Source organism: Rhinolophus hipposideros, assembly GCF_964194185.1.
Source record: "Rhinolophus hipposideros genome assembly, chromosome: 14".
Lineage (NCBI taxonomy): Eukaryota > Metazoa > Chordata > Mammalia > Chiroptera > Rhinolophidae > Rhinolophus > Rhinolophus hipposideros.
In genome coordinates this window covers 3188636-3213490 of record NC_138060.1, presented here as the reverse complement: position 1 = coordinate 3213490, position 24855 = coordinate 3188636, and the positions used below count along the sequence as shown (strand labels likewise).

General features: G+C 40.5%; 1 protein-coding gene across 6 annotated transcripts in view; it reads right to left on the bottom strand.

Moving 5' to 3' along the window:
* The window catches only part of FOXP1 (forkhead box P1), a 578556-nt gene that overhangs the window by 299439 nt on the left and 254262 nt on the right, over positions 1-24855 (bottom strand). For all 6 annotated transcript variants that reach the window (XM_081071680.1, XM_081071679.1, XM_081071678.1 and 3 more), the window contains one exon: positions 19203-19263. The gene's annotated coding sequence lies outside the window, so the exon portion shown is untranslated. The remainder of the gene's footprint in view (positions 1-19202; positions 19264-24855) is intronic.

Sequence of the window (24855 nt, the reverse complement as noted above, 5' to 3'; positions counted from 1 at the left end):
TACGCAGCCATATGTGTTTTGTATGGATACTTCTTTTTCCCCATTCTACCCAAAGACCACTGTATTTACCGTGTTTCCCCGAAAGTAAGACTTAGCCAGACAATCAGCTCTAATGCCTCTTTTGGAGCAAAAATTAATATAAGACCCGATCTTACAGTAAAATAACGTAAGACCCAGTCTTATTTTACTATAATGTTTGACCCGGTCTTATGTGTGAGACCCGGTCGTATCTAACTTAAGACTGGGTCTTATATTAATTTTTGCTCCAAAAGATGCCTTAGAGCTGATTGTAGAGCTAATTGTCCAGCTAGGTCTTATTTTCGGGGCACCGAAAATAAGTGACACGGTAGCACCTGGTCACTTAATGCATATTGGAGCTGGTGTCACATCAGCACACACGGGTCTGTTTTCTTTTACAGTGGCAGCGTAGCAGTGTCCCCCACCCCACCCCAGAGATTGACCATAATTTAACCATTCCCTCCGGACAGATGTTTAGGGAATTTTGATGCTTTTGCTCCTACAAACAATGCTACAAGTTATGTCCCTGTACATAGGCTTTTTATCAGCTGGCTGAGCATAAATCCTGGAAGCAACAGCTGACTTTCGCTACTGCATTTGTGAACTAAGGGTCCACAACCTTATTAGGTAGTAAAATAACCTCCATTACCTTTCCCATACCCTACCCCTGGGCTTCCTTTTACTGGTGTCTTTCTGAAAGGATCAGATTAGATGCCCTTGATGAACACTGTAAACAAAATAAAGAGAGGTACAATTCTGGAGTAGCAGCTGATACCCACTCCAGCAGAACCCAAACAACCTGGTAAACTATTCCCCCCAGCACCCTTTTTAAAATTCACACATTTATGGAAGCGAGAGAAAATTATTGGAGCCTACACCTGATGGTACACATGAGACCTCCACGTAGTATGGTGACCACAGCCCCTCTCCCTCGAGGGGGTCCCCAGCATCTCACACTTACCCTTTCCTCATTTGTTCCCTGTCCTTTCTCATCCTTAACATATCCTGGAGCATTCTTTCAGCCTGTTTTACTCCAGTCTAATTATTCTTTAATTTTAAATAATATAATAACTTTGACATTTTCATTTATAGTTAAACCTTGCTAATTTACACAAATGATGGATAGAGAGCATAAATTAACAAGCCTGAAACATCATCAAAACAAAAAGAGCCAATGATTAAAAAGAAATCAAATTGCTGCATTATGAAATATATGTTTATTCGTACAAACAAATTCCACAGACTTGTGAGGAAATATGGAGCAGTGATACTTGGCTGCTTTCTAACATCCTGTTTCTAAGCTGTAGGGTTACTTTCTTTCCAGTCTCCAGTGATTACGTTTTCTGAGCAAAATATCAGAGCACATGGTAAGACTAAGTCTTTCTGAGTAACTTTGAGGCAATCTGCCCTGTTTCCCCGAAAATAAGACCTAGCCAGACAATCAGCTCTATAAGACATTATGCTTATTATATTATATTATATTATTATATTGACCCCTTTTTATAGGAAAATAAGACCGGGTCCTTATAATTAATATAATGTAATGTAATGTAATATAATATACATATAATACCAGGTCTTATATTAATTTTTGCTCCAAAAGACACATTAGAGCTGATTGTCTGTCTAGGTCTTATTTTCGGGGAAACATGGTATGAAGTCAGTTTTGCTGCTCTACGAATTTCTGGGCTCTCTGGTTACAGGGGAGAAAAAACATATTGTCTTTGTACATTTGGGTCGCTATAATAGAATACCATGGACTGGTGTCTCACAAGAAACAGAGATTTGCTTCTCACAGTTCTGGAAGCTGAGGACTCTAAGTTCAAGGCATGGACAGACTGGGTCTGATGAGAACCCACTTCCTGGTTCACAGATGGCCGTCTTTTTCTGTGTCTTTACACTGTGGAAGTGGGGAGGAGCTCTGTGGGGCCTCTTTTAAAGGGCACTAATCCCATTCAAGAGGGCTCCACCCTCATCACCTCATCACAAAGGCTCCACCTCCAAACACTGTGACACGGAGATTTAAAATATGAATTTAGGGGAGGGGAGGGACACATACACCCAGTCTATAGTGCATATGAAAGTGGTTCCATAGTAAAAAAAAAACAAAAAACAACAACAACAAAAAAAACAAGATGTACCCAATCTAATGTCTTTATTTTCTTATTCCACACTCGGGCTCTCCCGACATTCCATTAAGCCAGCCAACAATGCCTCCGTCCAGAAATGTTTATGTCAGAAATCAAGGTGTCATCTTTAACAGCTCCCTCTCTCACATCATTCACTCAGTCTATTAATGATTGCTGCCCAATTTCAACTCCTAAATCTCTCTGAAAATCTTTCTTTCCTTGCCTGTCCACCATCAACATCCCAGTCCAAATTACAGTCTTTTCTAGCTTTGTTTGTGAGCAGCAGTAAGTAAGTGAGGCAGAAGTGGTCACTGTTTAGGAATCAATGACCGCCTTCCCTACTAATTTTTCTGTATCTACTCCCACCACCCCAGGCATTCTTAGTGTCACAGTGATCTTCGCCAAATGCAAATCTTATCAGGTTCTCCCACCCCATTCCCCATATCCCTCACTACCAATCCCCGCAAGAAAAACACAAACAATCGCCCATCCACCCCCCAAAAACCTGCTGTGGCAGCACAGATGCAGATCCATGTGCATTTTGCCTGCCACCTGTGTTAGCCTTGGCCTCCCACTCATCTAGGACCTCGCACGTGTTAAGTCAATCAACGACCAGTGTCCATCCCAACACAGGGAACAAGCTGCTGCTTCTCTCTGGCTCTCTACTTACACTTTATCTCCCTCTCTTCAGATCCCCATTTTAAACGCCGTTTCCCCTGGGCGTCTTTCCCGACCTCCTGACCTGGGGCAGACCCACTACTGTATGCTCTCAAAGCATCGCCTACCTCATCGGGCCAGCCTTTATCAGCCTTCATTAGTCTGTGAGCTGCATGAGGACCCAGTCATGTCTTCTGTGGCTCCCTACTATAAATTCAGCAAAGAACACTGTGGCTGGCACAGAGGAGAAGCTCAGATGTTTGCTGGAACACTAAATCAATGGATAATCACTTGGACTGCCTAGTTCAAACCCTGGCCACACCACGTGCTAGCAATGTAACTCTGGACACGCTGCAGGGATAGCTGGCCTATGCTCTCTGCCCGTCTTCCTTCTCAGGGGATATAGCAGCATGTACCTAACAATCAGTTTTCTCTAAAGTTTAAGTGAAATCATACACAAAGGCAGTCGTGCAGTGTCTGACACGTCGCAACCATTCAGTGATTAGCTAGACAACTATCATCATCGTCATCACTGACTGGCATCCTGATTCTCACTGTAAGAAAAGTCCTACATTGCCAAACAACGCTTTTCTCTCTGATGCTCTACCATAGTTTTTTCTTTTATGAGCACAGAACCCCTGTTACATTATGCTAAGCAAAGACGTCCCATGACATCTCACTACCAAGCTGCCCTCCTGGAGAAAATACCTATACTGCCTCCATCGTGGTCTTTACATGAGCTGATCTGGAAAGCAGTCTGATTAAACAAATACCCAACAAACAAAATAACAATTACAAAGCCTTATTTTCTTAAATCTCTTGGAGGCATTTAATGACGATCTTTGTTATTGTTGATAGACATAGGAATTGGTACTATTCTTTTAGAAAATAAATTGGGAATGTATGTAAAATCTTCAAACTTTATCAAATAAATACCAATATCTATGTACCTACCTACCGACCTATCAAAATTTAAAATACATATACCTTTTCACCCAGCATTTCTCATTCTGGTCATTTGCCATAAATCAGTGTTTCTCAACTGGGGTGATTTTGCCCCCCCAGGGGACACACAGCAATGTCTGGGGATGTTTTACTTGTCATCCATATGGTGTGAGGGGGTGCGCTACTGGCACCCAGGGGGTCGAGGCCAGGATGCTGCTGAACACCCTGCAGGGCATAGGACGGTCCCCACAGCACAGGCCAAATGCCAACAGGGCCTGGGGGAGAAGTCCTTTCCTAAAGAAACAGTCAGACAGGCTTGCAACAATGCATATACAAATTTGTTTGCAGCATTATTGTGTACCACCTGAAATATTCAACAAAGTGAAACTGGTTAAATAACTTGTGACACATCTACACACAGCTGTAAGGTAATAATACCATTGCCATACATTGTTACAGAAAGATATTGGTAACATATTCTTAAATTTTATAAAAGTTGGGAACATGTAGCATAATCCCATTAAAACTGTCAAACTCAACTGCCAAATTATAACGTGAGCCCCAAATGTAACTTTAGATTTTCTAGTAGATATATTTTAATAAGTAAAACAGAACAAATGAAATTAATTTTAATGGTATATTTTATTTAATCCAAAATATCAAAATATTATTTCAACCTGTAATCAATATCTAACCTTAATAGATATTTATACTCGCTTTTTTCAAAATCTGGTGTGTATGTGACACAGCAAATGTCGATTCAGAAAAGCCACGTTTCAACTGCTCAAGATCTGCCGTGGCCACCCCTCCCCACACTGGGCAGCTCAGGGGCACTCACCAGCAGGTGGGCAGGGAGAGACGCGTTTCCAAGAACTGCCTCCAACACAGCCCGGGTCCTGATTCTGGGGAGTGAATCTGAAGTAACATTGACTTTCTTACCTAGGTTGATCGTACTGTTTGGTTTTACTGTAAGAATTACCACGTTTAAGTAAAAAGTCAAACTATGCATTTTGAAAGCAGGAAGAGAGAAAATTGCTCATTGGGCTTCATACACACAGGCAGTCCTGATGCCTTCCTAACCCTTGCTGAAAATGACAGATTCTGCAGTTTTCAGAGAAAGGGCTTGCTGCCACCTCTGTGTGCACACATGTACATGCACTCCTTTACCTAAGAGTGGGGTCAAGGTCATTCCTGCCAAGTGTATCCCAAACAGCCAAGGCCCTGCTCCCTCAAAACACATCTGAGTAGCGGAAAGGAGCCTTCTGCACTTTCTCCCAGGTATTCAGAGCTCCTCCTCCTCATCCTGTGGGCCTCCCAGCTCCTCTGTCCTGTCTTCCCTCCCTCTCTCTCAGTCTCTGCCTGGCTGTCTCTGGCGTCAGACACAAATCCACACTGCAGTCTCTAAGCACTGTCCTCAATGGGAAGTGCTGGGAACATGAACCTAATGCTCCTTGAACGTAATCTCTAAAGCATAAATTCTACAATGAAGGTCACGGGGAGCCGACCAATCTCGTGCACAGCCCTGGAAAACCTTTTCCACTATTGTGATCACATGGTTTAGATTCTGAAAAGCTTGTGAGCCCCAGATCTCCCTATCGGGCCTCAGTGGTACACAGGCATCAACAGTCCAGCCTTTTACAATTTCTGCACTCAAATCTAAGCTGTAATGCAGCTAAGAGGCTGAATGAAATTCCTCAAACTGGATGGTCCCACCCCCTACTTTTGATGGAGAGTGGGAGGTGAGAAGGAGAGGAAGGTGATTTAAAAATATGTTATCCTTAAAAACTCGGAAACCATTTCTTTCTACTTAGGATCTTAAAGTTTGTGTTTTGTTTTCTATTTTGGGCCAGAGGAAGGCATAAGGATACCCACTACATTTCTAGTTCCGCTAGGCTCTCCCTAATAAAAACAGCCATTTAAAAATATTTTCATTATCTTTAAAGTTAATTAACGGTAAAAATTATTAGCATCCTTGAGAACTTTCTACATTCCACGTACTGTGCTAATAATAAAAGTAGCTCACATTACGGCGCCAACTCACTGAGCACTTGCTGCATATGAAGTATTGCTCTAAGCACTTTCCTTGGAATAACTCAGTGAATCTTGCGACCACTCCAAAGGGGAGATATTAATTTAGTCCCTTTTTTATTTATTTATTTTTTTTTTTAGATAAGGAAAAAAAGGCTTAGAGAAACCTGGTTACTTGCTCAAGATCACAAAGCTAAAACATAGCTGGACCGGGCCTCCAGTGCAGAATTTGACACCTGAGTCTTAACTAAACTGTTCTTTATATAATCTTCACAGCACGCCTGTGACAAGGTCCTTTCATTCTCCCCATTTCACAGATGAGGACACCCTCTGCGTTTCGGGACCATGCTCAAGAGCCGACACATCCAAACTTCAATGAAGCTGACACATCCCACTCCATACCTCAGAGGGGCACGTCAGCGCGAAACAAGGAGCTACCCCACTCCATCAACGTAGCTTCGGAAATGTTCAGTTTTCAACTAATAGTCCGCCGTGTTTTGAAATGGTGGCTACAGGAACCAGCCAGTACCAGACAAGAGTATGGCTTCCAAGAGTGCTCCCAGAGTTGGGAAAGCCGAAGAGAAAGGGGGTGTCTTCCGCCCTCAGCACTGGGCTCAGAAGTTCTGGGAGAGGACTGAGAAAGTAGTAAGAAGTGCACTTTCCTTTTATATTTTTTTCTTTTGAATTCTTTCATTCAAGAGTTGATGAGAATCAGCTGGTTGAGCGCATAGCTGAACAGAGGAAACACCCCAAGGGGGGATATAGTTGCTAGTACCCCCGCTTCTCTCTGGAACTCAACCTTCAGCAACACCCCTACGAAACTGATACAAATGGGGGGAGCTCCCTAGAGTCCATCAGCCTGTCCCCATGTCTTACTGCTTAACCGGACACAGCCACCCTTCCCTCGAGGCTTCTGGAACCAAGTGGCTGGAGGACACCAGCTCACTGGGTAAAGGGCCGAAAGAGAAATGGAGAGACGCTTCTTGGGCTGGGAGCACAGGATCTGCAGCAGCAGTCTTTTGCACGTGCGATAGGAGACTACAGACGAGACCTGGCTGAATCCTGTTTTTCATCTGAGCTGTTGATGGCAGCAACAGCAGAAGCAGTAAGAATAGCAGTAACTATGGCCCTTAGAGCTAAGTGCTTTATGCAGATCTGTCAGTCTGTCCTCAGCCCGGAGCACTGAGGTGGAACCACCTCATCTACAGAAGAGCCTTTCTTTTTGTTCTCTCATGTATCCTCGTGCCTAAGATAGTACCTGGAACAAATAAGCACTCAATAATCATTTGGCGAAAAAAGGAATTAACTGAAAGCATCAAAGTTTTTGAAAAGATTGCGGAGCCAAGATCTCCCCCTCTGACTTCCGGAGTTTCTGGATGCCAGTGTCCTGCCCTTTACAGTTCTGACACTCAGATCTAAGCTGCAATGTCGCACTCTGTGAATTCACTCTAACTTCTGGTCAAGTTACCTCCCGATGACAAATCCCTTCTCTATCTTCTCTCAGTGCTTGACTTTCCCCTACCCCCACTCCTTCAAATTCCGGATGCTCCAAAAATTATGAACAATTAAAAGCAAAACTGCAAACAGCCTAAATAAACAAACTTCTAGACTTCATTTGTAATCAAATAATTGAACAAGAAAAAATGTGAGAGACACTTTTTTTCACCTATGATTTAAGTGATGATAACAAAAATGTTGAAACTCATTGTTGGCAAAGTTGCAGTGAAATAAACACTCTCATTTGGTAGAAATGTAAATTGGTGCATTTTGAAAGATCAGATGACAGGATGTAGGGAAAAATCTATGTAGGGAAAAATCTAGAAAAATATGTCTAAAGAAGAGGAAATTAAGAGGCAAATGTTGGTGCACAGATATGCCCACTGCAACATATTACAGAAAAACTGAAAACAACCTCCATACCCAACATTGAAGAATAGTTAATTAAATTTTATAGTATCCCAAAGGATAACATAGTATGCAGTCATTTATGACGTCTTTAACAATACTTTATGACATGGGAAAATGCTCACCATGTTATGTGAAATTTTTAAAAAGGATACACAATTTTATATACTTTGTGACTGCAATTTTGTTCAACGTGTGCACATTCAATGAAAAAAGAATGGGAAAAAAATATCTGTTATTCTCAGCATCAGGATTCTAGATTATTTTTACTTTTTATATTTGACATACTTTTCTGTAGTTTCAAATCCCCTACATTTGTAATCAGAAAACACAAACAAACATGAAGTTCATGAGAATTTTCTACTCCCTGTTCTAGTACTAATAACATAATGAGAATGGAGCTAATGAATGACGTGACTCTTCCCGACGACAATTTTCTATTGGACTTTATGTCATTTATTGACACAGAAGGAAATAGAACATCAAATCCATTCCAGAACCAGAGGAAGCAAGACCCCAGAGCATGAGCAAGTCAAGTCAATTACAATAGTGTGCCCGTCAGAAACCATGAGCAACACACAGCATCATCCTTTCCCTGCCCAGCCCTTGGCAAAACACAAGTAATGGGAGGTGTACACTGGTAGGAATCCGTCGATAAGGGCAGAATGGACAGCTACATTCTCATGCTACACAAAACACTCAAGGATTTTAAAAATACACAGTAATGGTCAAGCAGCAGGGGCGTTCTAACTGTATTTACATAATACTCATAAAGGGGCCTTACTAAAAAGAAAAACTTCAGAGGGAGGGGCCTGACAGAGAGGGAGAGAAGGTGGGGAGGGGAGGGAGGGGTCAGAAGAGAAGCAGCAGCAGAAACTTTAGAAGCTTGAGGAGGAGGGAAGGAGGAAGTGGGGGAAAAAGGGAGGGTGAAAAGTAGGCCTTTTCTGAGATTCACATTTTTAAATGACGCTTTTCATATTTAATATTTTGAAACACTTGTAAATGGTGTAATTCTCCTTAACATAGCTGGAAGAAGGAGTGTAGGAAATGAAACCCAAGAAAGGGCCATCTACACAATGAAATACATTTTAGCTTTCATCAGGTATTTTTTAATAGTCAACTTTTTAACAGTTAAATTATAATATTTCTACTTGTTTGGTATATCATAAAACGATGGAAGAGTGTAGAAGAGCAAGGATTCCCAACACAGAGGGCGACAGTTACGCAGTGTACTGGGACATGTTATTTTACTTTCTGAATCTTCAGTAAATTACAAGGAATGGACCAGAGCAGTCTAACATTCCCTAGTCCTCTCAGAAGCCATAACTCTAACAATACTTCACCGAGTGGCTATTGAGGATTTTAGAACTAGATAGTGTCGTGGCCACAAAGGAGAGCAGTATCCAGCTCAATTTTAAATACATAGTGAACCTCGTAGGAACTCAATAAACAAGAAAACCTAAATTTTATACTCTGAAAGCTGTAAGTACATTTTAATTTTCCAGGGTAAACTGACTGAGACCCAAGCAAAGCAAATTTTGGAGATGCAAACGCAATCACATGAAATGAATCAGGTGTGCTCTGTGGACAGAGAGGGACTGACGTCGGGATAATACAACAGTAGCAGGATGACGGCTGTCCCTTGACAGGACACCAGGCTCCCAGCTTACATGCTGAAAATCAAGTTGGAGAAGTGGGAACATATCAAGTGACAATTCAGATCAGAGAAGAAAAATGCCTAGCAACTTAAAGTCTAGAAATTATGCAAAGTTAATGCAAATTGTACCTCACGTTATGTTGAAAAACACACGTGGTCGACGCTAGGGTATGATTTTATGTGCCTCATATTAGTTTTAGTAATATTTTCAACTTGATGGAGAAACTGTGATAATCTAAAATCACAATATCATTTATAAAACAAATTCAAGAGACTGGCTATCTTGAGATGCCCAACGGAGGAGATGTATTGGCAATCGTATGTAACTGGAAGGAATGTAAAGGCCCACTAGTGCAGGAACAGATAACACAACAGAAGTCACCAAGGTACACCAAAGCTAAGATTTAGATATAATACGTAATAACTCGGGAAATACGATATTTTAAAGTTAAAGCAGGAAACAAAATAGTATATACAGTACAAGTACATATAAATAAATCTACAAAATACTGGCAGGATACACATAAAATGTTGCACAGTTTAGGTGAGGCCACCAGCGAAATTTTTCTTTACACATTTTCTTTCTATACTTCCATGCTTTCCTAATCTCTTCTAATGCCATTTCATTATTGGGGTGGGGGGGGGACCAAGAAACACATGTACGTATTATCTTTCACAAAGAGGAAACATCCTTCCTTCATTCAGGATAACCTCCATGGTATTTATTATCCAAATTGTCTAATGCTCGTTTTTCCATATTTTACTTACAACTTCCTAGAAGCCTGAAGATTTGGGACCAGCCTAGAAATCTCCAAAATGTTTAACTATGTTTCAGAATTTTTGATAAGCTAGAGTCTTTGATGCTCTTAGTTAACTTGAAAGACTGATGAACCCATCAAAGGCTACACATATTAGTATAAGGTAAGGTGACAGACTGACATGTGGCTAGACCAAACTAGTACTTTACTAATCTAGAGACTATGGTAACCACACCAAGCTGTGATGTATTTGAGATGATTAAAAACATGTTTTAGGTGAGAGATGTAAGTGTATCCCCTTTTCCCCTACCTCTGATTTAAACTTAATATCTAAACCATAGGATTAGAGAATGAGTCGAAAGGGGCAAAATGCACAGGATTCCTTTCTGCAGCACTGAGCTGGGCTCTGACCACGTTCCACAGGCGGGACTGTGGCCAGGACATCACAGTTAGCACCCTGCCCACGTGGGGCTGTGAGGGGTGGAGACGGGTGATGGCCTTAACACAAAAGAGGGCTGAACAGGAATGAGTCCTCGAAAAATTGCTGACGAGGCCTCAACTCCATAAGCAGACTGGTAGTTGTATGAAGCCAGGGTGTGTTTTAAGAGTGCGCTTCAAACATTTTGACTCATGCTATGGTTATCTATGACTTCCATGCTGATTACCCCAATGGTCGGTTCTTTGTCGTCATGGTTTTGACCTTTTAGCAGCATGTGACACAGCTAACAATGTCCCCTAAACAATGTCCACAGTGGGCTTCCACTTCACCACAGCCCCTGAGTTTTCCTTCCATCTTTGACCCTCCTTCTCGGTAGCCGGGACACCAAAGCTTCTAATGCTGTTGGCTTCAGGACCCACATCCTATTTACTTATACCACTGCTTCCCTAGTGAGCTCATCCAGTTTCATGCCTTTACACATCACTTACGTGCTTATAAATCCTCAATTTATAGCCCTAGTCAGGAGATTTCTAGAGCCACATATCCAAACACCCACCTGATTTCTCCAGCAGGGTGAATAATAAACAGCTCAAAGGATGATGGCTTAGATCAGCTGGTTAGAGTATGGTGTTAATAACATCAAGGTTGCCGGTTCGATCCCTGCATGGGCCACTGTGAGCTGTGCCCTTGTTAAAAAATAAAATAAAATAAACAGCTCTAGCCTCCCAAGCTACAGTTGCCCTCCTGCTCTTCGCTGCTTCCCTCACTCACCCTTGACAGAGTCTTGTCTTGACCAGTATTGGTCAGGCTCCTGAACCCACTCATGAATTTCCTCGTAAAAGTCAGTTTCAGCAAGAAGCCTGCTTAAATCAGTTCAACCAAAACCCCACCCCATGCTCACTATCTTGTCACCCTCCATATCTGATCCGGTTCGGCACCCTGCACGCCCCCCCAGGTGGTACTGCTCACCCTGGACTGTCTTAAACAAGAATCCTTCCAGATCTTCTGTAGCCAGGACCATCCCCTTGCTGGACCCCTGATGTTTCCTTCAGAATTGCCTCCTGACCCACTCTGCTCCTTAGCTATCCATCCCCACATGCCCATGCTGTTTTGGAGTTGAGCCCATGTCTTTCTCTCAGAGACAATCTCACTGCAGTGCTCCCTACACCTATTGGGACACTCCTGAATACAGTCTGTTACCATCTTCTGCAAGTGAAAGTGAATTTTTCCAACACCGTCAAACCTGTTCCCCCACAGGCTTCCCCATTCCAGCTCACGGCTGCGCTATCCCTCTGGCAGTGCGGGAACCAAAATCCCTCAGAGCTGATCTGACTCCCCTCTGATACCCACAAGCGATCCATCAGCTGACGCCACCCCATTATTCGGGACAGAAGTCCCGGGAGTCACCCTCGATGCAACTCTTTCAGCCTCCACATCTATTCCACCAGGAAACCCTTTGGCTGTCGCTGCAAATCAATTCAGCTTGTGGCTGTGCCACTCACTGCTCTATCCACACCATCTGAGCAAAGCTTCCCAGTGGAAACACAGTGCCTGCTCCATACAGAATCATAACCACGCTGACAAAAAGTAAATACAGTTGAAATTCATTTAATTTTTTTTTTACTGAACCCAAAATATCCAAAATATGATCATTTCAACATGCAATCAATGAAAATTATTCAAATATCTCACTTTTTTTTCCATGCAGTCTTCTAAATACTGCAGATTTTAACTTACAATACATAAATGTTTTGGGAGCTACATGTCAAACACCACATGTGCCTAGTGGTTTCCATATTGGACGGTGTAGATCTAATTTGCTTCTACTCTACTGTTTGTTCATTCAATTGTTTAAAAAATCCTTGGGCACAACCCAATTTAGTCCCTAACCCATAAAAGGTCCCATGCCCACTTTGAAAATCACTGTTCTAAATAAGCTGGAAGTATGCGATATGTAATGAATGGGTGTCAGCACCCTTTCTCTGGCCTAGGAGCTGACTTCTCAGGACCCCTTTGGAAGGAAAAGAGACTTCCAAAGGGAAGAGGTCTGGAGGGAAGGGTGAGGAATTCAAGATCCATGACAACCCATGGACTGAAATCATCACAGTCTATCCAATGACGCGAGGCTTTGTTTTAATTAAAAGATAATTTACACAACTTATTTCACTGTCAGATAAATAACATCTAATTACCTATAACTATACATTATATACATGCTAATACAAAAAATTCAAGGGGAAATCTGCACAATTTTCACACTTCAGAAAGAGTGCATTTGAGCAGAGTAGAAAGACTTTAAGAGTTTCACCCCACACCCCAGTGCAAAGGCCACGGACATACCTCAATTTAGAGCGAGAAATGAGACGGACAAATTTAAACGATTCATCTTCATTTTCTATTTACAAAATCCCACTCACCAATAGTCTTTTAAAAATATACCATAAACTTTAAATCCAACCTCAGCCCTGGGCAGAAGGTGTCAACTTTTCAAATGGACTAAAAATAAGGATTGTACCATCACTATACCACATGCTCTTTTAAGGTCCTGGATGGCACTAGATACAAGGGGACACACAGAGCTAACACAGTGGGCTACCCTTCAAAGGGTCTTGTTTTTGTAATTAAGCTTCTGATTTCTTCCTGAGGTTTCTGAATTACGAGAAAAAGGCAATACTTGCTACATCTCTGTAAAGCTGTTAAATTGTGTCACCTAAACCAAGAACTTCTTGATAAGATGCTCAAGGTGAGCAGTTGGGATATTTGTGCCCTTAGCAGATGGAAGAGCAAAAATGTCATTTTGAAAAATATGAATAAAGCCATTTGTTATTTGGTTTTATATTTTTGATTGTTCACTGTGCGAAATATGGCTACTTGATAATTGCTGCAAATATTGTCTTTACTACTAAATATGCCTTCATGTACATTTCAACAAGTGACTTCTGCTCGAAAAAGAACTCTATTGAGCATATTTCCCTGGAAATCAATATTTAAATTTTTTTTTTCTTTGAAACTAACATTCAAGAGAGACAGCTCTTGTTTACAGAGTAACTTAGTTTAGCATTATGGTTAACAATGTTTAAACACAGCTAACTTAAAATGCAAACATTTAAATTCTGAAGTTTAACTGTTGGGAGACCAAGTCAGTTCTATGGAAATACAAACAAGATGAAAACAGTCGTTTTCCCAGTTCTATCCCTTGTGAGAATATTTCAGGCCACCATTTTGGTGGATTTAGGAATAAGAACTCAAACAGCTCTGAGATTGGAAGACAGAAATTTTAAAGCCGTGGATGGACCTTGAAAACATAATGCTAAAGTGAAAGAAATGAGTCACAAAAGACCACATAATGTATGATTCAATTGATGTGAAATATCCAGAATAGGCAAATTTATACAGATAGAAAGTAGACTAGTTGTTACCGGGGCTGGGTCAAGGGGAGTGACTGCTAATGGGTATGCAGTCTCTGTCGGAGGTGATACAAATGTTCTAAAACTGGATTGTGATGACAATTGCAAACTCTGTGAATATACTGAAAACCACTGAACAGCACACTATAAAGTGGTGGATTGTACTATGTGTGAATTATATCTCAACAAAGCTCTTAACAAAAACTAACATACCTGATAACAGTCACAACAGCTTGGCATGAAAGGTAAAAGCCAATCCAGTCAATCCAACATAGCTTCCATATAATGCTAAAATACCGGAATCCCTGATAGCCTGTTTCCCTGTTACAGAACACAGTCGCCCAGCCACCAATGTTTGCCCTAGCTCACACCTGTCATCATCATCATGCATACTGTCTGCCTTCCCCTCCCAACATAAGCCCTGTGAAGGCTGGGGACAGAGACCGTGTGCTTCCAGTGCCGCGGTCCTAGCACCTTGCACACAATCATCAATAAAGAGCTGCAGTAGGAAGTGATGTACGTACATGCGTAGTCTGTACATTTGTACCTATGAAGGAATGAATGAAATTACTGGATTGGGGCAATTCAACCAATCAAGTTAGTCTGTTCCAACTGTCCCTTAAATCTGTTCTCCAACTCTCCCACACTTGTGGCCACCCAGGGAGAGACATTTCCCAGCAGCCATTGCAGCTTTTGGTGACCATATAACCATAATCTTACCAATTAGATGTCAATGGGTGTGATGTGTGCAAGTTTTAATTCATTTACTTCAAAGAAAATCACTTACCTTGGACTTCACTGTGCTTCAATCATGGAGATAAGGACAAAACTCCAAGGTACGAAAGCACAAGAGGGGAAGAACCTGCCCAATCAAGCTAGACTGACCAAGTTGCTACATGAGAGAGAGGTACACTTGTATTTTATTTAAGTGACTGTATGTTTCGGTTTCTATGCTCCATCAGCCTAGTCTTTACTCTGTTACAAGCCAGGCATGGATATGGGGGGGAGTGGGGATAGGGGCGTAGGAGGTGGCAGGGGAGAGGTTGGGGCAAGAAGGAAAGATTTCAATGCTTAACTATAACTGATTGGTGATTTAAGCCAACGTGGTCATCTGGAAGCTCAATGAAGACACTCTCTTCCAATGTCTTTATAACAACTCCATGAATCAGTAGTCACATAATTCAAATCTAAATGCCACAGAGAGGCCATTTTGAATGGATTCGACTCAGAATATTGTTCTCATTAAGAAAATATTTATAACACATAAATACACACTTTCCAAAGAACCAACCAATGAGTATATTTTAAATGACTGAATAGCCATTTTTAGCTTTTCTTTGTAACAAGAAATAATTTGAAATATGTAAGACACAATGAGTGGAATCTATAAGGACGCATTATAACTCTGACTTCTTGATGTAACAAAAATACCTCAAATTGGAGATGGGAGAAAAATTGCAGTGATTATACATTCTTTTAAATTAACTTTCACATAAATAATTTGAATATTAAAAAGAAAACAATAAACCGAACCTTGACATAAAATGTGAAGCTTGAAGATGCCTGATGTTTAAAAATAACCATCTAATAATTATAATCTACATGGTCACGATAACTATCATCGACTTCCCATGCCATTCAGAACTGAATACAAGATGATGAATTTCACAAATTGGATTTGAATTTTAAGCAAAAATGCATGTGGGTCAATTGCCAATGGTGGGGGGAAGCAAGGAGAAACTGATCTATAAGCTTTTATGAAATCGCCAAAGTAACGAAGCCACGATGGAATGACATCACTATTAACTGAGACCAGAGCAAGCTGGTCTTTTACCTGTAGTCTTAACAGTCTGGATGACCGCGGGTTAGTTACTAATCATCTATGGGACCACTTTCCCAGTCTGTAAAGTGCAGCGTATAGTAACTGCCGGCCAGCTCTTAGGAATGCTGGCAACCAGACCCATTTTGTAAAGTGCTCAGACCTACTTGGAAGAAAATGGTTGTATCACTACCAAGGATGATGACTGTTATTGATGATTTTTCAGACCTTTGAATCTATATTTGGAAAACGGTTTCATCTGGTTTTCTGAATTTGCCTGACCACTTCAATGCGCATGCCAGTTGTTCCCATAATGCCAGTGTAGACATATTTACATGGAGTGTTACGCTGAGTGTTAATGATTCCCAGGTTTCAAATTTGGGCATGGCATTTACTGGGAGGCTCCTGGCATCTGAAATCTACATCCTTCTCATGGTATGGAAGATACTGCTGGTTTTTTAACCATCACTGGACAACACAATCTTGTTTCTGTTTCAAGTTTATTCACTGGAAAGAAACACTAACCCATTCTATCCATTTTATGTATCTTTATTTAGATTTCATATTTTTAATAAACCTTTTTTCCCTTATGTGCAAGAGATAAGGATATAAAAGGACTAGTTTTTCAAAGATATTTGAGCTTGCTAAAAGATAAAATACTACATGTAATTTATTATTTATTTGAATATATACCTTGTTTCTTTAAAAAAATGTTTTTTAGTGACAGTCAAAATACAGATGGAGGGGGCCGGCCCGGTGGCTCAGGCGGTTGGAGCTCCATGCTTCTAACTCCAAAGGCTGCCGGTTCGATTCCCACATGGGCCAGTGGGCTCTCAACCACAAGGTTGCCGGTTCAACTCCTTGAGTCCCGCAAGGGCTCTGCCCCCTGCAACTAAGATTGAACACGGCACCTTGAGCTGAGCTGGCTCCCGGATGGCTCAGTTGGTTGGAGCGTGGGCTCTCAACCACAAGGTTGCCGGTGGGCTGCGCCCCCTGCAACTAGCAATGGCAACTAGACCTGGAGTTGAGCTGCACCCTCCACAACTAAGATTGAAAGGACAACAACTTGACTTGGAAAAAAGTCCTGGAAGTACACACTGTTCCTCAATAGTGTCCTGTTCCCCTGCCCCAATAAAAATAAAACAAAACAAAAAAATCTTTTAAAAAAAAGAATGTCTCCAAGGTTTAAAAAAAAACAAAAAAACAAAACACAGATGGAATTGATAGTGTGGAAGAAAAAAGTTAAATAATAAAATTTTTGTTAACTGGGGGTAGAAAAAATAAAATTTATTTAAAAATGTATCAACAACAAAAAGTTGAAGTTGAGAAAACTGCACAGATCGAGTAAAAACTCTTACTCTGAGCTTCCTAGCAGTCAAGTCAAAAATAAAAATTATGGGAATTTGTTATTCAGCTTCCTTTGTGTCATAAAAGGAGGCATCAGAAGGGCAGAATTTCTCTGTTCCTGAAATTTGAGATGGGGTTCCTTATTTTCAGGATATTATATAATATAATACATCAGGCCCTTGACAGTAATTATAAAGAAAGCATTTTTTTCTCCACTGATGACAAATTCTGGAAACTTTTCCTTTTTAACCAGATTTGCCCTTGACTCACGACATTTTAAACTTTGAACAACATTACAGAATTGGGAACAACAGCATTGCACGAACTCGATCATGACCATTCTCAGGTCATGGGTGTAAGTATGGACATTAGAAAGACATCAAGTCAAAAGAAAAATCATTCATGCTTACAGATAATTCCAAGGAAAACCTACTAATGAAGCCTTATTTGGAGTCATAGGGATAACACAACTCTCAAGCTGAATATTTCATCTGTTCAACTACTTTTTCAGCTTTGTTTAAGCCTAATTTTTTGCTTCACTAGAACCCTATGCAAACAGCACGGGAGGAGTGAAACACCTGGCCTGGCTTTGCGCAAGGAATATCTTGGATTGAGATCTTACAGAAACCAGGAGACACACCTGAGAGCTGAGCAGGGGAGCTGTGGCAGAGACGGAATGGCCCACAAAACCGAGAATATTTACTGTGTGGTCCTTTACAAAGTTTACAGATCCTTGGAATAGACTAGGCCTTCATTTTTCAAATTAGAAAACTAAGTCTCAGCAAAAAGAAGTGTGTTGCTAACAGTCATGCTATAACATGATAACCCCAAATACTAGCTAGGATCACCCCTTTCCATGCTGAAACATCTGAAAAAGACTGTCCTCTTTGCAGGACAATCAAGTGCGTCTCGTAAAGGTCTAATTTAAATAACAAAGATGGTAAAATAGGGCAAGTTGAATTTTTTGGCCCAAATCAAGTGTGCCAAAACACAAGTATAAAAACAAATCCACACCTTTCTAATGTGTTCCAGAACCCCAAACCCTGGGTGAAATTAAAAACAAAAGTGATCTAAGAATCTTTACATGAGGAAAGTTCCACACACACAAACACAAAAAATACCTTGTTCAACTAAAGGGTAAGTAGTCTGTATCTTACAAATTCACAAACTTTAATTTAGTAAGATCTGAGCAAAGCCTTCGTGCAACCAGGCCAGCTGGTAACCTGTTTTAAAATAGACAAAAATCTACTAAATTAAATGGAACTATTATTAGCACAAATTCAAAAATAAAATGAAGCTGCTACTTGAGAAACATAAGATGTTAAAATGACCTGCAAGATTAACTACTGTAAAATGACTCCTGCCCTCACAAGAGAGATACTTCTGGAATCAAGAAAATATGTAGCATCCATAACTATTTTAACCAGAGTGCTTTTTTGTCCCCCCTCCCAAAAGTGAATTGGAGCAAATTTAATTTAGCTTTAATTCATCAAGCTACATTACTGTTTCTGAGAACTTCTAATTTTAAAATCAAGTACTCATTTGATTTTCAAGCAAGGTCAAGGGAACAAGGCAGTGGAGCGCTGACATCACAGGGACATGCCCCACGCTGCTCAGCAGTTACATCAGTGTGGCATGTTGCTATGGCGCCTGACTGTTAATTTCTGGAAGAAGGTGATTATAAAGCGGCCAGATGAGCATCAATCGGATGACACCACGTCAGCTCAGAGCACTGACAGGCGTTAATCTTGTTCACAGCAAGTTAATTTTATGAAATCACCACTTTTGTGATGTGAACATTCCTTTCCAACTTTAAACCTACCAAGTCAACAACCACCCCCCACCCCCACCAAAAAGAAAAGTTGAGCTTCAACAAAGAGAGGAAAAGTTTGATATTTGGGGGAACATGTGACTCTGTGGGCCGTTTCGTAAGGGCAGTCTTTTTTTAAAGACCTCCTAAAACATGCTGCATACATACTTAATAAATACACATACATTCGATAAATATATAGATCGGAAGAGAACAGAGTTAAGATGCCTAAACGGCGAAATCCAGCCCTAGGTATAATCCCACTAACCATATCTGCATTTACCTTTTTTGGCTTCTGTAAAGCAATCTTCAGTTATAGTCACCTCAAAAGGTCACTTCTTACCCTGAAAACAAAAGAGAACATCAAAATCTGAATGTCAAGAGAAAGTAACAACCACCTATGTGCCTGGGACACATGCAAGAAAAACAAAAGGACTCAATTATGTTTAATGGCAAGTCATTTCAGAGTTAATACAAACAAGTTCCAAGACCTCCACTTTCTCCCGACCACATGCCTTTGAGCTGTTCAAGACAACAAAAACAACTTAGGTGGAAAAAGTAGAGGTGAAACATATCAAATTTTAAGTATGAAATTTTCTCATCTGGTTGTCTATCAATTTATTCTCACGTGGAATAATGCATGAGTCATAGGCTTTTGTTTCTGGAAACCAGGCAGCTACGTGAACTTGTCTCTGTTTGGTTAACATCCACAACTTCTCTGATTTCGTTAAAGCAGAGGCTTATTTTTTTCCCCTTCGGAAGAGTGTTAGTTCTTGTAGACAAGATGCTTTAAGCCACTCTGGACCTTTCAAAATGAATAAAAGCACCACAATTTTCAGTTTGGGGAGGCGTGAGAGTTAATCAGTTGGTGAAAGCTGTTCACAGAATGTTTTCCACTTAGCATATATCTACCAGATCAACTAAGTTAAATAAAAATGGTTCGTGTCAGATGAAATAAACGATTGAAATCAAGCCTTCCAACACAAAGAAAGGACGGAACATGCTTTATCCCACATCTACTACTGCATCTGTACACGCCCGTATGCAAATCAGTGTGCAGTCCTTTAAGAAACGTTACAAGCTGCCTCTTTCCGTCCATGCAACTGGGATCAACATATGGCACAAGTGAAAAGAAAAACATTTGTTTATTAATTTAGATCAAGTTACCCACAGAGTACAGGATTCATTCCACATCAATTGACCAAATGCTCATATAATTTTTTTAAGATGGTGAAATTATATCATCATTTTACTAAAATGGTCATGTCCTTTTGCTCATTCTTCAGAACAATATGTAATTAAGTCGTTTTAATTTTATACAGAATATATCCCTGCTTATCCCTCTGCCTTCAGCCCTTAATGTGGAAAGGCATACATCACTGAAAAGAGTTAAATCTTATTTTTACTAGGGCTACAAATTTGAAAGTGGCACTTTGGTGTGTACTATCTTTGAGGAATTGATCTGAGGCCAATTTATGACATTTCCACAAGCAAGTGTATGCAGATTCTTGCCATGAAGATTGGAAAGAAATGCAGGCTCTGAGTGAAATCGTAATTTTCATGTTTACTCTAAGAGGAAATTGGAGGTTTTCACCCTAAATGTTCACTATTTGGGTGGGGGAAAACCCTAGCTCTGGGGTTTAAAATTACTATTTTGCAATCTGCCCAAAATCTTTTTGTTTTTACACAAAACAATTCAAATTGAAAATGAAAATCGTGCGCTTTACTGCTGATTTGTGTCCCCAGGGTTGGTTTCTCCAGTGGTGAGAAATGTTAGAGGGCAAAAGGTGGTAAGGAAACAGCAGCGACGGCCACGTCCTGCAGGTTAAGGTGGAGGTCTGCAAAGCAGCCCTGCTCCACACAGATCATAGGAGCTCATGAGGTACAAGGCACAGCAATCATCTTCCACCCCTGAAATTTCCATCTCCCCACTCATCCAACCTTAGTGGAAAGTAAGTGAACTCTGGCAGACCCTACTCCACTGAAGGCAAGAACACCCTTTCTCCCTCCGTTTTACTTGAGATGTTCTCCAGTGAGTGTACTGTAAACTAATTTTCGTGTTATCTATTGAGCTGCATCTATTTTTGCATGTTTGGCAGTCAGATCTATGATATTAGACTTTGCAATGCAGATGAGATTGCTATCTTATAGGCCTGGCAAACAACTGGACCTTATTAATATTTAATTAAAAAGAAAACTGCTGAAAATGCCTATTTGGAACAAAGTTATCTCTTGCACTGTATTCAAACCTGCAGAACATCTTCAGGTAAGCACTGGGCCTGTTCTTCCACCTCTCTGTGCCTAGTACGGCATGTTTGTCACGAAAGAGCAAAGGCATGTTTGTCACGAAAGAGCAAAAATATAAGCTGGTTCACCCTCACAGAGTTTACAAGTGGAATTTTTCCCTGCCGGGGAGGGAATCAATCATAACAGAATGATACAACTGACCCTCCAATTTATAATTAATCAATACAAAATAGGCTACACTTAATTTTTACTTAAACATAAAAAACTAGCAGTAGGATTCAAACCACATTTTCCTCCATTTTGGAGTTATATAAATTTTAATGCATCTGCACATTTGACAACTCATTAATTTATTTCTGTTGACTTTAGTTTTTAGTATATGTTAGTAATCTAAAAAATATTTTTCTAGCTTTGCTGAGAAATGATTAATAGTTCAATCATTAAATTAAGTGAACTGTGTCCATATCACAGACAAGAAAATTAAGGCATAATACTGGGGCCTGATTTGCATCCACACTAGCCTAGAAAAATTAGAAATCAACAACTAGGAGAAAAATCTGCACTTCATTTGTTCCAAAGTATAAAACTTCTGCTTCCAAAACGTATTGGCTACTTTTTTAAACACTTTTACTTATCAAATATATCAACTATTTACCTGAATGCTTATTGGCAGCACAAGTGCCAAAGCTAAAAATAAATGATTATGCAAGTTAAAAAAGAAGATAAATGAAAACTATTCTCTTGCAGCTCACTTGCCTTCCTTTAAAAAGAAAAAAAAGTGCTGTCAGCATATGCATTTAATTTTTTTCCCCCCTTTTCTTTCTTTCTTAAGTTTCCTGTTGGGTTTTGGTTTTAAAAGTGAGGCAGGGATATTGTAAATAGAAATGACTGACTTTCCTTTATGCTGCTCTCTCCACAGTTAGATGCTGTGACCACTAGAATCGGTCCCTGTGTGGCCTCTTCCCAACTGTTTGCAACAGTGTTACTCAAGTGAGGATATGGGATGGCCTTAAGGACCTTGATAAAGTCCTTAACTTACAGCTTTGACCTCAGGTCATGGAACTTAATGTACCTTCCACTTCTTGTACCTCCCCAAACCCCCACTCTACTAGGAATTTTACTCTGGAGCCCACCTAGTGTCTCAATGTCACACTTTCTATGTGTATATTTGCTCATAATTTAATGTGTGTGATAAACACATAGTGCGAGCCGGTACGGCCTACCTGGAACGGACATGCAGGTAAACGCAGAGGTGTGATTTCATCTCACACGACGGCAAATGAACAATATAGACTCTATTCTTCCCATTAAAAGTATTTCCCCCTTTTTTTTCATGGCCGCTAAAAGAAATTATTTCCATCAGGAATTCTGCATTATATTTCATTTTATACAACTGTACAAAGGTGACTCTGAAGGATGGCCAACATATTTCATTTCAACCTTCAGTCCAACAAATGTTGTCTGAGAACCTACTGGCCATCAGTGCCACTGGGCTTGCAAGAACAGTGAGAGCCAGCTCCTGGCGCAGGGAGTAGGTGGCAGTTTAGTAGCTCCTCTCTGGCTGGAGAATCCCTTCTCTTGAAGTGCAGAAACAAGGTTCAAACTTCCCATACTTCCAAACACTCCAATCAAATGACATGCCCTTCATTTGAGAAAACAGAAGGTCTAAACGGGCCAATTTCCAAGAGACTGCTGTCTCTTTAACTAGTGAATCTTACCTCGTGGGCTTTTATGTCTGGTTTATCAGATTTCTTAGAAAAACAGAAGCATATCAACACAAATTTGACTAGCTCAAACAGTCTAATACAAGGGTCACTTCACTCTCTGCCCTCAAAACAAGAAAATCCACTCAGAAATCAATCCCAATCTGTTTTTTCTATGCTTCTAATAATTTCCAAATTGGCTACATTTTGAGTCAGGTTTACAAAATGAAAAAGGAAAAAGAAAGGGAAGGAAAAGAGAAAAGAAGAAAAGAGAGAAGCAGGGAGAACACAACAGGGATAAAAGGAAATCGTGCAGCTCCAGCCAGTGGGGCCAGAGGCGACCCTGGACATCACCCAGGTTTGCTGGTCCCCAGTTAGAGTGTTTCTCTGATCTCTCTCAATCAAAGAAATCTGCCACTTTGAATCCATCGTTCCCCAACACCCACTTCCATTGCAGCAAGAACATTTTGCTTCTTCCTCCTTAGTCTCTGGGACCCTCACCAAATCATAGGACCTAACTTCGGGGTCCATCTAGTAAGAAAAATCTAAAATACTGTAACTAGAGCAAGCCACATGGTCCAGGCAAGCCCAGCAGAGGTGTGCCAGTGCAATCCTTCAGGCTGCAGCCCCCAAGCAACCCCACACTGGCTTACTTCACTTGGAAAAAAACACTCTCTCTTAACTTACAGAATAGTAAAGCCCTGGTCATGGCCATGTGAAAATATTTTATAGGTATCCTGTAACAGCGTTTAAACGTTGAAACCTACAAACAATATATGCTATTTTCTCTCTGAAGCGCTAACAAAGCCTTTGTTTTAAATTTACCTTTAGTGTGCAATAAGAGTTAATAATCAAATCCATCCCAACCCCCACAAATGTTAAACAAAAAGATAAAAGAAATGCAAATAGCTATTGTCATGGAAAGTTAAAGTACCTGTCTGTATTTTTAAGTGAAAACTATTATCTCTATCAATCAAAATTTAAGAATACAATAGCGCTAATCACAGAAGGTGCTCTGACGGAGTTACTTTTCCTCATTAAAAAAAAAGTATTTTCCCCTTAAAAACTGAGTATAAAAGTCATATACTTACAATTAGATAGGGTATTTGTAATTTTATTATTAAAAACCTTCAGCAGCCTCACTGTTAATAAATGCTTCTAAGTCTCTAGACTGATTTGTACCCAAGAAGACGAAGTCCCTATATATTTTAATAAGGTTGATAAAATTTTATTTAAATTCTCACTTTCCAACCTGCGAGGGAACAGCACACTCTTCTGTTGAAAAGAGTAACTCAAACAGAGGCAACAGTTAACTGGTAATGAAGCCTCCTTTTAGACCTTGGACACAATTCATAGTCCCCGAAATATCTTCACAGAGGACATATCTTCCTGGATGACTCGTCCTTCCGAATTCTGGCATTTCATTTTTGAAATTAAAACACTCTAAAAGAATGCAGAATTCTACCAACACACCCCAGAATGAAAGAAGTGGACACTGCATCGATTTCTGAGTCTTTTTTTTCAAATTGACTTTTTTAAAAACACTGGATTAGACACTGAATGTGGTGATTTCTAAAGACGGCACTGGAACAAAAAATAGCAAGACCCCACATAGTAAAACAAACAGCTCACGATGACAATTCCTAGAACAAACAGTTAAATCAGGATGCCATTATGCAGGCTGTCATCTCCCCCCAGCAAGATCAGATTCCCTTCCCTCCAGAACGCCTCCCTGACCATCACCGGCCACATCTCCAGTGTGCTATTAATATCAATGAAGAGACGATTCCATTTCCACTGAAGACAACCCTTCCCGTTCCGGCACAGACCTGCGGGAGGACCCTGGCCTGGGTATAGACAATGCAGCAGCAGAGTTGCCCTGCTCTCTTACAGTTCACTCTTGCACACTGTTTGAAGCCTTTTAGCAAACAATGGCAGCATTATCTCCAGGATAGTTACAAAACGGGATTTGTTAGGACAAAGAAT